Source organism: Callithrix jacchus, chromosome 14 (assembly GCF_049354715.1).
Source record: "Callithrix jacchus isolate 240 chromosome 14, calJac240_pri, whole genome shotgun sequence".
NCBI classification, from domain to species: Eukaryota; Metazoa; Chordata; class Mammalia; order Primates; family Cebidae; genus Callithrix; species Callithrix jacchus.
In genome coordinates, this window is record NC_133515.1 from 32321626 (window position 1) to 32335455 (window position 13830).

A 13830-nucleotide genomic window follows, 5' to 3' on the forward strand; every position below is an offset into this window, starting at 1 on the left:
ACTACATACAGCGTCTCCCAGCCCAGTCTACCTTTTGACTTAAAGAATAAAAAAACACTTGATTGGAAGAATCAAAAAACACATGATTGAAAGAATGCAAAGAGGATCTCCTTACATTTTGACTGAAAGTATTAAAAAAGTGCTTGATTGGAAGAATAAAAAAGCACGTGAGTAAAAGAATTCAAAGAGGACCTCCCGACATTGAGTGGGGTTCTGGAGAAATCTTCCCTGATTTAGAAATAAATAAACAAGGGGAAATGAGGCAATTAGATAACACAAATGGCTGTACTTAGTAGAGAAAATGCCAGAAAAGGCTATTTCTATCTGTCTCCGACTACTGCCTTTAATTTGGTCCTATTACCTTCCCTTTTTCCTTCCCTTGGTGATACTACAACAAATCCTATTTATTTCTAATCATTCACAGGGTTAAAACAAATTCAGCTACAGCAGAGATTAATTTAAAATAACAAACTCTCATAAGGATAAAAATTTTTCTTCTATCCCCATTTTATAACTGACTCAGGGCTTAGGGAATTTATGCTGAGAAAAAATACAAAACAAAGCATGATCTGTCGATTGACTTGTCCATCATCTTCTTCTCCTACTGTTGGATCTCTCAGGACCAAATTAATGGAAAGGCCTTTCTTTGGAAAAGAGAGAAAAGTCTTCAATCACTGCTAGTGATATAATTTTGTCAGTGTCTTCTGTGGCAGGCACCTGATTGCTAGCAAAGGCTCTCTGATGTGATACAGTTGTGGGCTAATTTGGAAGCACCATATGGATTTCTGCACTGCAGCGTTTCCTGACCTGGGGAATAAGTTTGCTAAGTGACCTTTCACTGCCTCCATATCAGTTCTGCTCTTAAAATTATACCCTGCAACCTCATTTACCTTTCAGTTTCCAGTCTGGCCAACCACATCTTGGACTGGATATTCTTCAAGATGATAAAATAATGGCTAATCTCTGTGGAAATTCAGAGATTTTTGCCTTGATAACTGATTGCTTACTGCCTTCCCTCTCAAAACTTATCTTCCTAAGTTGTCATTGACAGAAGACAGACTTTTACAAACATGGTCAAGAACTGCACCTTTTTAATATATCTCTTCAAATTCCAGTGATACATGAAACAGTCTTACAAAAGGTTTCTTTCTACAAAATGGGCCACTTCCAGCTCTTCAGAAACCCACAATCTGTATAGTTTTCTTGGATCTCTACTCACTTGACTTGGGCTGGGTGGGTATGCAAAACAATTCACCTCCATAAGGAGGGAAGGATAAAACTCAAAGCTCATTCCCTCTAGCTAGGGTTACATTACACTATTTCAATACTTCTCTCTTCAGTTTACAGTCTCTTCTTTATTTATGTGAAGAAGGCTGGAGCTGGATGATTGAGGAACAGACACAAACTGTTGATAATTCTATCAGTTGTCTATTACGGTGTCACAGACTGCCACACATGTATCACCTTAAAACAATACGTATTATTTCACAATTTCTTATAGGTCAGGTGGCCTGACTGGGTCCTTGACTTAGGGTCTTACAAGGCTATAATCAAAGTGTCGGACAGGTTGTGTTCTACCTGGAGACTAAAATGGAAAAGAATCTGCTTCCATGCCTATGCAGCAGTTGGCAATATTCATTTCCTTGCAGCTGTATGAGGGCCCCAGCTTCTTACTGTCTATAGAGTGGGGGCTGTCATTAGGTGTCTGAAGTTGTCCACAGTTCCCTGTTATGTGACCCTTCTTGGAGGTAGTTTTCAATATGTCTCTTTGCCTCTTGAAAGCTAGAAGCAGAGTATTTTTCCACAGTTAGCTGAGTGGGAATCTTAGAAATAGAGTCTCATCTACTTATATACAAATTATATAAGTGACTTTCAATCACTTTGTCAAATAACCTAATCCTTCATATTTGCCTTTTTCTCTTGTTGAGAAGCAAACCATATATACCACCTCAACTAAAGGGTAGGATAATATACAAGGGTGGGCATGACATATTGGGGGTCACCTTAGGATGTGTCCGCCAAATAGCTAAACCAGCCCTACAGAGATATAACCAGAAACTCCCTGTAGAATGTGTTGGTACTTATCTATTCATTGAAGCTTTGAGATTTTAGCAGTTATTGACATCAAAAGGGAACATCTCCATCAAATTTCTCTTACTAAAAAAATCAAAACTTAAGAAAACATTCCATGAAGTAAATGGATTTGAATAAGGAATACAAGACATATGGGAATTGCATATGTTTTAGAAGTATTAAGATAATGTATCAGAAGTGCATTCTAGACATCAGTTTGTGATTTTAAAGAAAGCAAAATAAAATGGAGCAAATATAAAGCAAGGAAAAATAAGAGATAAGAGTACACACTACCGTAATAAATAACAATTATCTACTTAAAGAAAGAATTTGAGGAAAGAAAAATTACCATAGTAAAAATAAGTAATATTATAGATCAAGAAAAGAAAATCAACATTGTAAAAAACATAATAATTGAAGGGAAGGGTAAGGTTATGAGTGATAGTTAAAAGGAAATACGAGGGTGACTAACATTTTTATCATTTCCATGTGCTCAAAGAATTTCATATTCAATGTTGCTAAGTTAAGAAATGTAGAGTTAAATGTTTTATAAAGATTCATCTAACCATGTATAGGATAAAATCCATTTATAAAAAAATATTTTACTAGAAAAAAAATATTCCTGATTTATATAACAGAGAGAAAATAGAAAACAAAATAATATAACTGAAGTAAGAGTAAAACAACTACTCTGTTTTGTTTAATATGGTTAATTTTACAAATTTAAGAAGGATGCTAAATCTCTAGAGTTCAATAAAAGAATCCCAATTCATATACATGGTGTTAAATAGAATCTCCACTAAAGCATCAATCCAGAAATTCTGATTAGTTTAATAATAATGCTAGTTTGTTTCAAGGCTAGAGAAATTAGATGTCACCTTTTGATTGGAGGAATTGCAAATGTAATTTAAAATGGCTACACGTTCTTCATACTCCTGTTGTCTCTTCCAGGAGTGGATCTTAGGGAGGAGGAATTAAAGAGAATAAGAAGTCATCATCCAGCTGTTGATCATTTCTGCCATGGCAGACATACATCTTTTGTGAGGCAAACATCTCTCATGGATGCATTTGTTTCATCTTTGGGAATTTATTCCGAAGCTATCTTCCACACTGCCCAATTTCCTGAAAAGGTATCACAGTTTTGGCTAACTCCTTGCAGGCTTCTTCTCCAAGTTCAGACTACATTAGTACCACCACCCACAATATCTTCTCATTACCCATCCTGGATAACACCGTGGAGTAATCTCTGCCCATCTGGGCAAGTCACCATGATGGGAAGGCATAGTTGTGCCCTGTAGCTGTGACTTTTCCACTGGTAAGATATGCTTCTTTGCTCAAAAAATAGTAGAAGTGATACTTGTTCAATACTATCTGGTCTTTCCTTGTCTTGCCATCCCAGGCAGACCCAGCCTGCTTCCTTCCTTCAGTCTTTCCTGTGTGAGAAGCAGGCTTAGGCTTCTTTGTTCATGTATGCCTTCACAACACCAGGGACAACATTAAAGTTTTTCCCAAATCTCTTTGTTAATGCTTCACCGTCTCATGTGTATGCTCAGGCTGCGGGACAGAGCAGTAAGCCAAGTATATCTATACCTGTATAAGCCCCTTCAAAATAATCTCCTTTAAAATATCTAGTCTTTACAAAGGTGAGAGGTAGATGATAGTGACAGACAAAGCAGGACCAGTTCTGGCATCTTTTAAGCTCTGCATGGATGTGGCTACCATTTGTCTCAACAATATATAAAAATTAATTAGCTATTATTCTCTGCTTTGTGGTTTTAGTCAAAAGTCTGAATAGAGAAAATTTTCTTTCTTACCATTCTATTATGAAAATAATGAGTAACATTTAAGTGTTCATGTTGCAAATACTGTGTGTCTAAAACCTCATTATACATGCCAACAGCTTTAAGAGGTAGGCATTAGTATCATACCAATTTTTGGACATAGTTGAGGTAAGCCAGGAAACATATTCAGAGATGGAGACTTTCTGGAAAGAGGATTACTGGGGAGTGCTCTCAGGAACAAAGCCTGTAAATGGATGAGGATTGCAGGACTGGTCAAAGGGAGAAGTTGAACTGTGAGGCATTTGTAACAAAGGCATCAGCTGATCCCAAGGGGAGCACCATAGTGGAGGGTTACCCTTCAGATTTGTTCTGAGTTAAGGCAAAATGACTAAGACATTGTCTCTGCACACTGACAACTGATTCACCTGAAAGGTTACCAATGGTTGAGGGCAATTACTGCAAAAGCACTTAGCTGGGAGTCATTAGCAAATATGGGCAGGAATGCCTGAGTCCAGAAATCACGGTACTCATACTGACCCACAACATGTATTAAATTTATTTATGACAGAAACTGAGGTTTAGCCAATTTAATTTATTTTTCATTTTTACATACCCCACAGTTTGTAGGCACAGGAAATTCAACCCTTGACTTCCTGACTTTATAAATTCTCTTAGGATGATAACTGTGCCTATCCTTAAATCAGACTGTAATAGGAAGAGGAACCAGCATGAAGGTACAAAAAAATAAAGGAAGAAGGTCATTAAAAAACAAAGGAGAAAGTAACAAAGCAAGAATATTTAGCCTAGAAGAAGTGAAAAAAGTAGGCTATGGCTATCGAAGAAAATTGAAAGATGAATAAAGATCTTTTATGGAAAAAAAGCTCAATAACCAGATGGATTTACAGATAAATTCACATACCGGCAAAGACTGAATTATTTTAAATGTGTTTATAATAGACAAGACTGTTGAAAAAGTGGAGAAATTAATTCATACTCTGAAGCCAGCATAACTTTAATCCACAAACCTGACAAGATTATAATGCAAACAACACTGGAGATCAATTGCATTTATGAGTATATATAATAATTCCAATTAAATTTCGAAATAAAATCTAGTAATTCATGAGAAAGTAAAATACTTCATAAAAAGTGGGTTTATTTCACAAATTCAAGGATTGATAAGTAGCTGGAAATTTCTCATACAATTCATTGTTGAGAACTGAGACTATCTATGTCAGCATGATTTGGATGAGACAAGACCACCTATGTCAACATGACTTGGCTATTCATTTCAGAAAAACCTTGCCCAGGAAAGAACTACAAACTAAAAAATATTTTTTTATATATAAAATTCTTCCAGAGCTATTTATTAAAGACCCAAGTGTTCTGACTTGGTTGTTTACTTATTAAATGACATTCTACTTATCAAACTTGCTTCAAGGGCTTTGCTTTGCTATATCTACCAATCTAAAACTATTATATCTTAAAACTTCCCAAGTCTCAATCAGTCCTCTACATTGAAAGACTTACTCTAAATCACTGAGCCCAGACACCAAAAACCTATAAATATACTGGTTCTGACTTTCCCTCCTCAGGCACTGCTAAATGTCTAGTAAGCTGTTTTCTCCCTTACTGCAGTGAGCTTAAATAAACTCAGTTTTGTTTCATTAATAGGTTGTCTTGAGATATGGTAAGTTCAACAATATCAGCAAATATGATGTTATAACAATTATGCACAGAAGGATATTAAATATTTTGCCATTAAGCAAATACAAATTTAAAAGCATGTCATTAAAACAGGTAACACTGAAAAATAATGACAATACCAAATGATGATTCTGATGCCAGCATTTGGCCCCTATACTCAATGAGAGAGAGTAGATCTTTAATGTACCCTTGGTAGAAATATGAAGTGGTACAACTTCTTTGGAAAATAGTTTAGAAATTTCTTATAAAGCAAAACATATTATATATGTCAGCAATTACACCCCTGGGCATTTACTGCAGAGTACTGAAAACTTATGTCCATACAAAAACTTATAAACATAGCAGAGTATTTGTAAACCTTTATTTCCAAAATCATCAAAAATTGAAAACAGTTCCAGTGCCCTCATGAGGAAATGATTAAACATATTGTGGCAATTCTATGTGATGAAATGCCACTTCACAAAATAAAATAATACACCATTGATATACTGCAACTACTTGAATGAAGTTAAGGTCATTATGTTGAATAAAAAAAAATCCAATCTCAAAAGATTATGCATCATGTAATTTCATTTATATTACATTCTTGAAATGACAGGATTATAGAGATGAACAGATTAGTCATTGCCGGGGGACAGAAATTGGAGTAGGTGCAATTATTAAGGGGTAGCATGAGGGAAAACTTTGTGATAATAGAACAGTTCTGTATCTTGATTGTGGTGGTAACTTTATAAATCTACAAGTGATAAAGGTGATTAGAACTGCACACACACACACACACACACACACACATACACACACACACCATTGATAAATGCTGACCACTGGATAAATTCAGCAGTCATTTCTAACAAAAACCCTAAGAAAATATAGTGCAAAGAAAGTAAAAAAGTGCCTATTATAATACTATCTGCTAAAAAATAAATGTTATAACAGACCATATCAATTAAATTTTTTTTGCAGAAAGTATAGTAGTAATTGGTTAATAAGTAATTTATGTTAAAAGTTTTTATTACAATGTTATCTTTTAACATATACAAGAAAATTGACTTACAATTATGGGTTTGTGGTTAAAAATGAAGTAACTGATAAATTCTAAAGTAACCATGATAATAAAGAGGTTGGTTTAATTGCTGATTCACCATGTTCAAAATTCAATGAATCAAGTAAGTCCCAAGTGAAATATAGAATATGCAAGGACTTTTCTATTAGTAAATTAAAGATTTCCAATTTAGTTTCTAATATGCAATTTAGATTTAGGATATTATCTATCATGTTAATATGGTTTATTAAATTTTAATGGATTTATAGTTTTATTTTAAATTTTATCATTTGCTTTGCTTTATGGTCATGGACTTGCATGCTTAAACCTTTTATAAAATTATATATTTAATGACATTATTGTGAATAATTTGATTCAACATTGGTGTCCATGAGGATTTCTAAAACTTCCCTTCTCTATCCAAGTTTGATGAATATTATGATAGTTCAGACATATGCTTTTGGAAACGTTCCATCAAACAACCAGAAAGTGTTTAGTCTTTCTTGTAAGATTATGGTATAATAAATAATTAAAGCCCAAATTTGCAACATAAAACTATAACAAATATTTTTATTTATTTATTTATTTATTTTTATTTTTTATTGCATTTTAGGTTTTGGGGTACATGTGCAGAGCATGCAAGATAGTTGCATAGGTACACACATGGCAGTGTGTTTTGTTTGCTTTCTCCCCTTCACCCACATTTGGCATTTCTCCCCAGGCTATCCCTCCCCACCTCCCCCTCCCACTAGCCCTCCCCTTTTCCCCCCAATAGACCCCAGTGTTTAGTACTCACCTCCCTGTGTCCATGCGTTCTCATTTTTCATCACCCGCCTATGAGTGAGAATATGCGGTGTTTCATTTTCTGTTCTTGTGTCAGTTTGCTGAGAATGATGTTCTCCAGATTCATCCATGTCCCTACAAACAACACGAACTCATCATTTCTGATTGCTGCATAATATTCCATAGTGTATATGTGCCACATTTTCCCAATCCAGTCTATCATCGATGGGCATTTGGGTTGATTCCAGGTCTTTGCTATTGTAAACAGTGCTGCAATGAACATTCGTGTGCATGTGTCCTTATAGTAGAACGATTTATATTCCTTTGGATATATACCCAGTAATGGAATTGCTGGGTCAAATGGAATTTCTATTTCTAAGGCCTTGAGGAATCTCCACACTGTCTTCCACAATGGTTGGACTAATTTACACTCCCACCAACAGTGTAAAAGTGTTCCTTTATCTCCACATCCTCTCCAGCATCTGTTGTCTCCAGATTTTTTAATGATCGCCATTCTAACTGGCATGAGATGGTATCTCAATGTGGTTTTGATTTGCATCTCTCTGATGACCAGTGACGATGAGCATTTTTTCATATGATTGTTGGCCTCATATATATCTTCTTTCGTAAAGTGTCTGTTCATATCCTTTGCCCACTTTTGAATGGGCTTGTTTGTTTTTTTCCTGTAAATCTGTTTGAGTTCTTTGTAAATTCTGGATATCAGCCCTTTGTCAGATGGGTAAACTGCAAAAATTTTTTCCCATTCTGTTGGTTGCCAGTTCACACTAGAGACTGTTTCTTTTGCTGTGCAGAAGCTGTGGAGTTTCATTAGGTCCCATTTGTCTATTTTGGCTTTTGTTGCCCATGCTTTTGGTGTTTTGGTCATGAAGTCCTTGCCTACTCCTATGTCCTGGATGGTTTTGCCTAGATTTCCTTCTAGGGTTTTTATGGTGCCAGGTCTTATGTTTAAGTCTTTAATCCATCTGGAGTTAATTTTGGTGTAAGGTGTCAGGAAGGGGTCCAGTTTCTGCTTTCTGCACATGGCTAGCCAGTTTTCCCAACACCATTTGTTGAACAGGGAATCCTTTCCCCATTGCTTGTTTTTGTCGGGTTTATCGAAGAATGTATGGTTGTAGATATGTTGTGTTGCCTCTGATGCCTCTGTTCTGTTCCATTGGTCTATATCTCTGTTTTGGTACCAGTACCATGCTGTTTTGATTACTGTAGCCTTGTAGTATAGTTTGAAATCCGGTAGTGTGATGCCCCCGCTGTGTTCTTTTTGCTTAGAATTGACTTGGCTATGCGGGCTCTCTTTTGGTTCCATATGAAGTTCATGGTGGTTTTTTCCAGTTCTGTGAAGAAAGTCAATGGTAGCTTGATGGGGATAGCGTTGATTCTGTAAATTACTTTGGGCAGTATAGCCATTTTTATGATATTAATTCTTCCTAACCATGAACATGGAATGTTTCTCCATCTGTTTGTGTCCTCTCTGATTTTGTTGAGCAGTGGTTTGTAGTTTTCCTTGAAGAGGTCTCTTACGTTCCTTGTGAGTTGTATTCCAAGGTATTTTATTCTTTTTGTAGCAATTGTGAATGGCAGTTCGTTCTTGATTTGGCTCTCTTTAAGTCTGTTATTGGTGTAGAGGAAGGCTTGTGTTTTTTGCACATTGATTTTATATCCTGAGACTTGGCTGAAGTTGCTTATCAGTTTCAGGAGTTTTTGGGCTGAGGTGATGGGGTCTTCTAGGTATATTATCATGTTGTCTGCAAATAGAGACAATTTGGCTTCCACCTTTCCTATTTGAATACCCTTTATTTCTTTTTCTTGCCTGATTGCTCTGGCTAGAACTTCCAGTACTATATTGAATAGGAGTGGTGACAGAGGGCATCCTTGTCTAGTGCTGGATTTCAAAGGGAATGCTTCCAGTTTTTGCCCATTAAGTATGATATTGGCTGTTGGTTTGTCATAAATAGCTTTTATTACTTTGAGATACGTTCCCTCGATATCGAGTTTATTGAGGGTTTTTAGCATAAAGGGCTGTTGAATTTTGTCAAATGCCTTCTCTGCATCAATTGAGATAATCATGTGGTTTTTGTTTTTGGTTCTGTTTTGAATGCAATCTGATAAGCATGCCATAAACACACCACAAGATAATTTTATGTGAAATGATTCCAGCCAAGAAATAAAATTTGTGACTAATAGATTTGCAAAATAAGGGAGACACATAACCAGTATAATATATTGTAGGAGAATTAAACTCCATGATTACAAAAGCTCTAAATGAAACAGTTTATAAAGTATCACCTGGCACACTGCTTTCCTTAGAACTTCTTAAATCCAGTATGATTCCAAGATCCTTAAATTGCAAAGACTGTATTTCCAAATGAGGTCTCACCCACAGGTGCAGGGAGTTAGGCTTTGAAATTATCTTTTTGGAGGACACAATTCAACACACTATAATACCCATTGAGAATCTTGACAGTTTGGAATCAGGCCATGGAATAAAAACTTGAAGAGTGAAAGAACATTATTCTGAAGAAGGGAATGCTACACTAAGATCACACATTGATGCTTGAAGCACATTCGTCTTTCCAATCAGGTGAATTTATGTGTATATGTGTCTTGATAAGGGGGCTGGACTTAAATATTTCTTGTGTCATTTCCACATTACAGATTTCACAACACAATCTAATCTAGTGGCAGACTTATAAAATTGCTGATTCCAAAGCAGTATACAGCAGAATTTTAAGCTAAAGTAGGCAAAACCTTTGAGGCTCAATTTTTGACTTCCTTGGTTCCTGAAGGGACTTTGTAAAGCACTAGAAGGAAAGTGGGATCCTGTACCCAGTAGCTCAGGAGGGTGTGCCAGGCTGCCTGGGTTAAAACACCATCATTGCATTTGGCATACTATTGAGAAAATGTAGCCAAATAAACAGGGCAAGAGAATGAGGAGAAAGGTTCTATAAGTAAGCTTCCTGATAACCATTGTCAACATTATGGAGAACAAGTATCTTCTGTAGAAAACATCAGGTGTTTCAGGGCTAAAGCAGACATGAAGGTTTCCAGGTAGGCAGTATAATCCAATTAGAAAATGGCTATTAAATGGGTTCAGTTTGGTATTTAAATTTTCTGCTCTGTCTGAAAATTTTCACATACAGCTTTCTGTGTTTTCAGAAAATTCTATTCCTTCTTAATAGTGTTGGTTTTGTTCAATGGTCCTTCATCTTCCCCTAAAAACATTTTTTCTAGCCTAAGTCACTCAGTCTAAGATAAATCCTCAAGTGCTCCAGAAAGACAATCCAGGGTGAGTGGTGGTACTCCAAGTCTTGTAAAACAAGATCATTTCAAAATGTGTTCACCAGCATGAACTGCCGATTTGTCAAGAAAGAAGCTGTTAATTTGGGTACTTAGTGCTCTCTCTGCTCTCTCACTCATGCAAACATACACCCTCACACACACACACTTTCCAGTTCTCAAGGGAAAACATTAATTTTCCAAATGAGTACATTAATTTTTCAAACTAATATAATCATATCCATAATTGGTAATATTCTAATTTTTCACATTCATTTCTAAAATCAGTATAGCTATTCTCATTAGAGGCATTTTTGAATCATCTAACACAGATTTCCACAATGTGACATATTCCTTGCTTTTCAATTTGTTTGAATATACCATTTTTCAAAAATCTGAGCTGGTGTGTTTTTTCACTGAAAATGTTCTCAGTGAGAAGAAACTATTTTTTTGATGATATATAATTATTGTTATTTATCCCATTAATTTTGTAGGTATATCTTCTTAAATTTTGCAAAGTCATCATGAATATATTGCTATTTACAATAATCTTTGAAACCTTCCAAAATACCAACATACAATGCGATTTAATATTTGTGAGTTCAAATCCTTACAAATAATTACTAAGTTTGTATTAACTTTTTGTGCCTCTTTTTCAATCAATTCACTGAAGAGAACCCCAGAGACATCCACAAGTAGCCTTGTGCAGGATTTTTGTTTGTTTGTTTTACTAACTCATATTTATTGTTTCATCAAATTAAGCAATTAAAACAGCACTTTATAAATGAAAAAAATCATAAGGACTTTTGCATAAGGTAGTTTTGTATCAATGAGCTTCTGATAGGTTTTGCAGTAGTAACAAGTAATATTACAATCTCAATTGTTCACAGCAGTCTTATTTTTTATTCACATTATTTGTCAGTTTCATGCTGTTTTTCCATGTATCTTCTTTATTCTGGGATCCAGATGGGTGGGGTAGGCTCTGCCAATGACATGCATTGCCATAGAAGAATTGTTTAATAGCACTTAAAGCTTCTGTTTAGATGTTGCACACTCACATCTACTCACATTCAATTAATGGAAGCAAGTCAAATGGTCGTGTTCAACATTGGATGGGAAGTCTATTCATCCCACAGTTAGGCACTGCAAGTCCCATAGCATTTGGGAGAGATGTGTCAACGTCTCACAGGGAGGGTAGAAGATAACTGAAAACAAAAACAAAATCCACCACAAACTTATCTAAGTAAACATTTTAAGAAGCAACTTGTCTTGTATTTGTGCATTTATGGAGTTTCTTAATGTCTGCTTTTAGCTACACAGAGTTAAAATATTGACCTGCATACTTCTTAGGAATTAAATTCTTAGTCAAAATATCTTCTTTCCTAACCTGACTGGAGGTAGAGGAAGGTGGTGATAAAGAAATAGTGACTTAATTCTCTCAAATATAAATGCAAAGAACACTATGCTCTCATTTCTATGGCTATAAACTCATTTTTTTCTCTCCTAAACTTGCCATTCTCAAGTGAATCCTGTGCTTACCGATGGTAGAAATTAATTACATTTATTATCTTTGGGGAGTTTAGTTGCAATTTTGCCAGAGTAAAAGATTACAGAATCTGCTCTTGAGACATGTTTTTTACTATTATGATTAATTCTATCTAGCTCCCATAACATTTATTATTTAACCATAACAATAAGACAAAACAATACAACTGCTTAGGTGCTGGTCATCAATCTTTTATGGGACTTTAAATGAGAAAACATAAAAAGGCATAGTATTTAATCAGTGCATCACAGTTTTTTTGTTCCCATTACCATAACTCTCAAGGCTTAGCTCACGTATAATATGGTGATTAAAAATACCAGCTTTCTTTCATATAGTCTGGATTGGAATAACTAATCAGGTGATATTTGGACATCCATTTAATTCTCTATGTCTCAGTATCACTATGACAAAACAATTAGTTTTTATTTCATCTATTTACTGTGAAAACTTAAAAAAAAAAAGCCCGTTAAAAGCTATAAAGAGCCTAGCCTATCAAAAATAAATATCTAAAAATAATGATTTCTGTAATAGCAATTATTACTAAGGCCATCATAATTGTTATATTAAATTAGTTAATATGCATGTATAAATCATTTATGATATTGTCTTGTACATAAAGTTAGCTATGATATATTATTCAGTACTATTACCATCAAGATGTACACTGTTCCATTCTGGAATTTTCAACCTCATGGTTTACTAAAGTTAGTTGGGGAAAGAGATACACATTTTTATTAAGAGACACCATGCTGATATACTGAATGATTGTTTTTTTGAAACCCATCTCACCATTTTCCCTTTGTTCCTTCTCAGTACTTCTTAATCTGATATTGTGGGATCAAAATTATTAATATATTTATTATAGGACAAATCCCAACTCTGCCATATAATACTTATATAACCTTGAAAAGTTATTTACATTTCTTAGCCTCAGTTTGCTCATATTTAAAATAAATGTATCATGTATCTCACATGGGTTACCAGACAGTTCAAGGGAAATTATGAACTAAAGCAAACTAGCATCTCTTTAATAAGTACTACTTGAAAAGCAGCATCCGAGCATATTCACAAATGTTACTTAAAACAATGATGAACTACAAAAATGTACTTACTGGTAAATAAATACTTCTACCTACCAAAGTTTTGTCAACTAAAGTGGCAGCTTACATAATTTGGGAATAAAATATGTAAGCCCTTGCTACTTTTCAGGGTAATCCAGTTTGCAAACTTATAGAGCAGGTTATGTTTAAGAATATATTTTCTAAATATTTTTGTCTGTATGCTTAAACTCTAAGATGCTTTATGAAAAGGGTTGCCTGGTCAGATAAGTTTGAAAAACATTGGGTACTATACATATATTTCATTAAGATTCAAAATAATTCATTAAAATTCTGAGAATTCCTGCCAAAGAAATGTTACATGTGGGAAAATTCAGATAATAAACTTCATTAAGGCCCTGAAGACATTTTACATAAAATCATTATTAATGTTCTGAAGTTCTGCAAAACACAGTTGGATATAGATCTGTTTTTCCAATTTATTGGTTGATATTACTGGTGTACACTGAAAGAGACATGAGGCTATGAAACACAAGGAGACAGAAA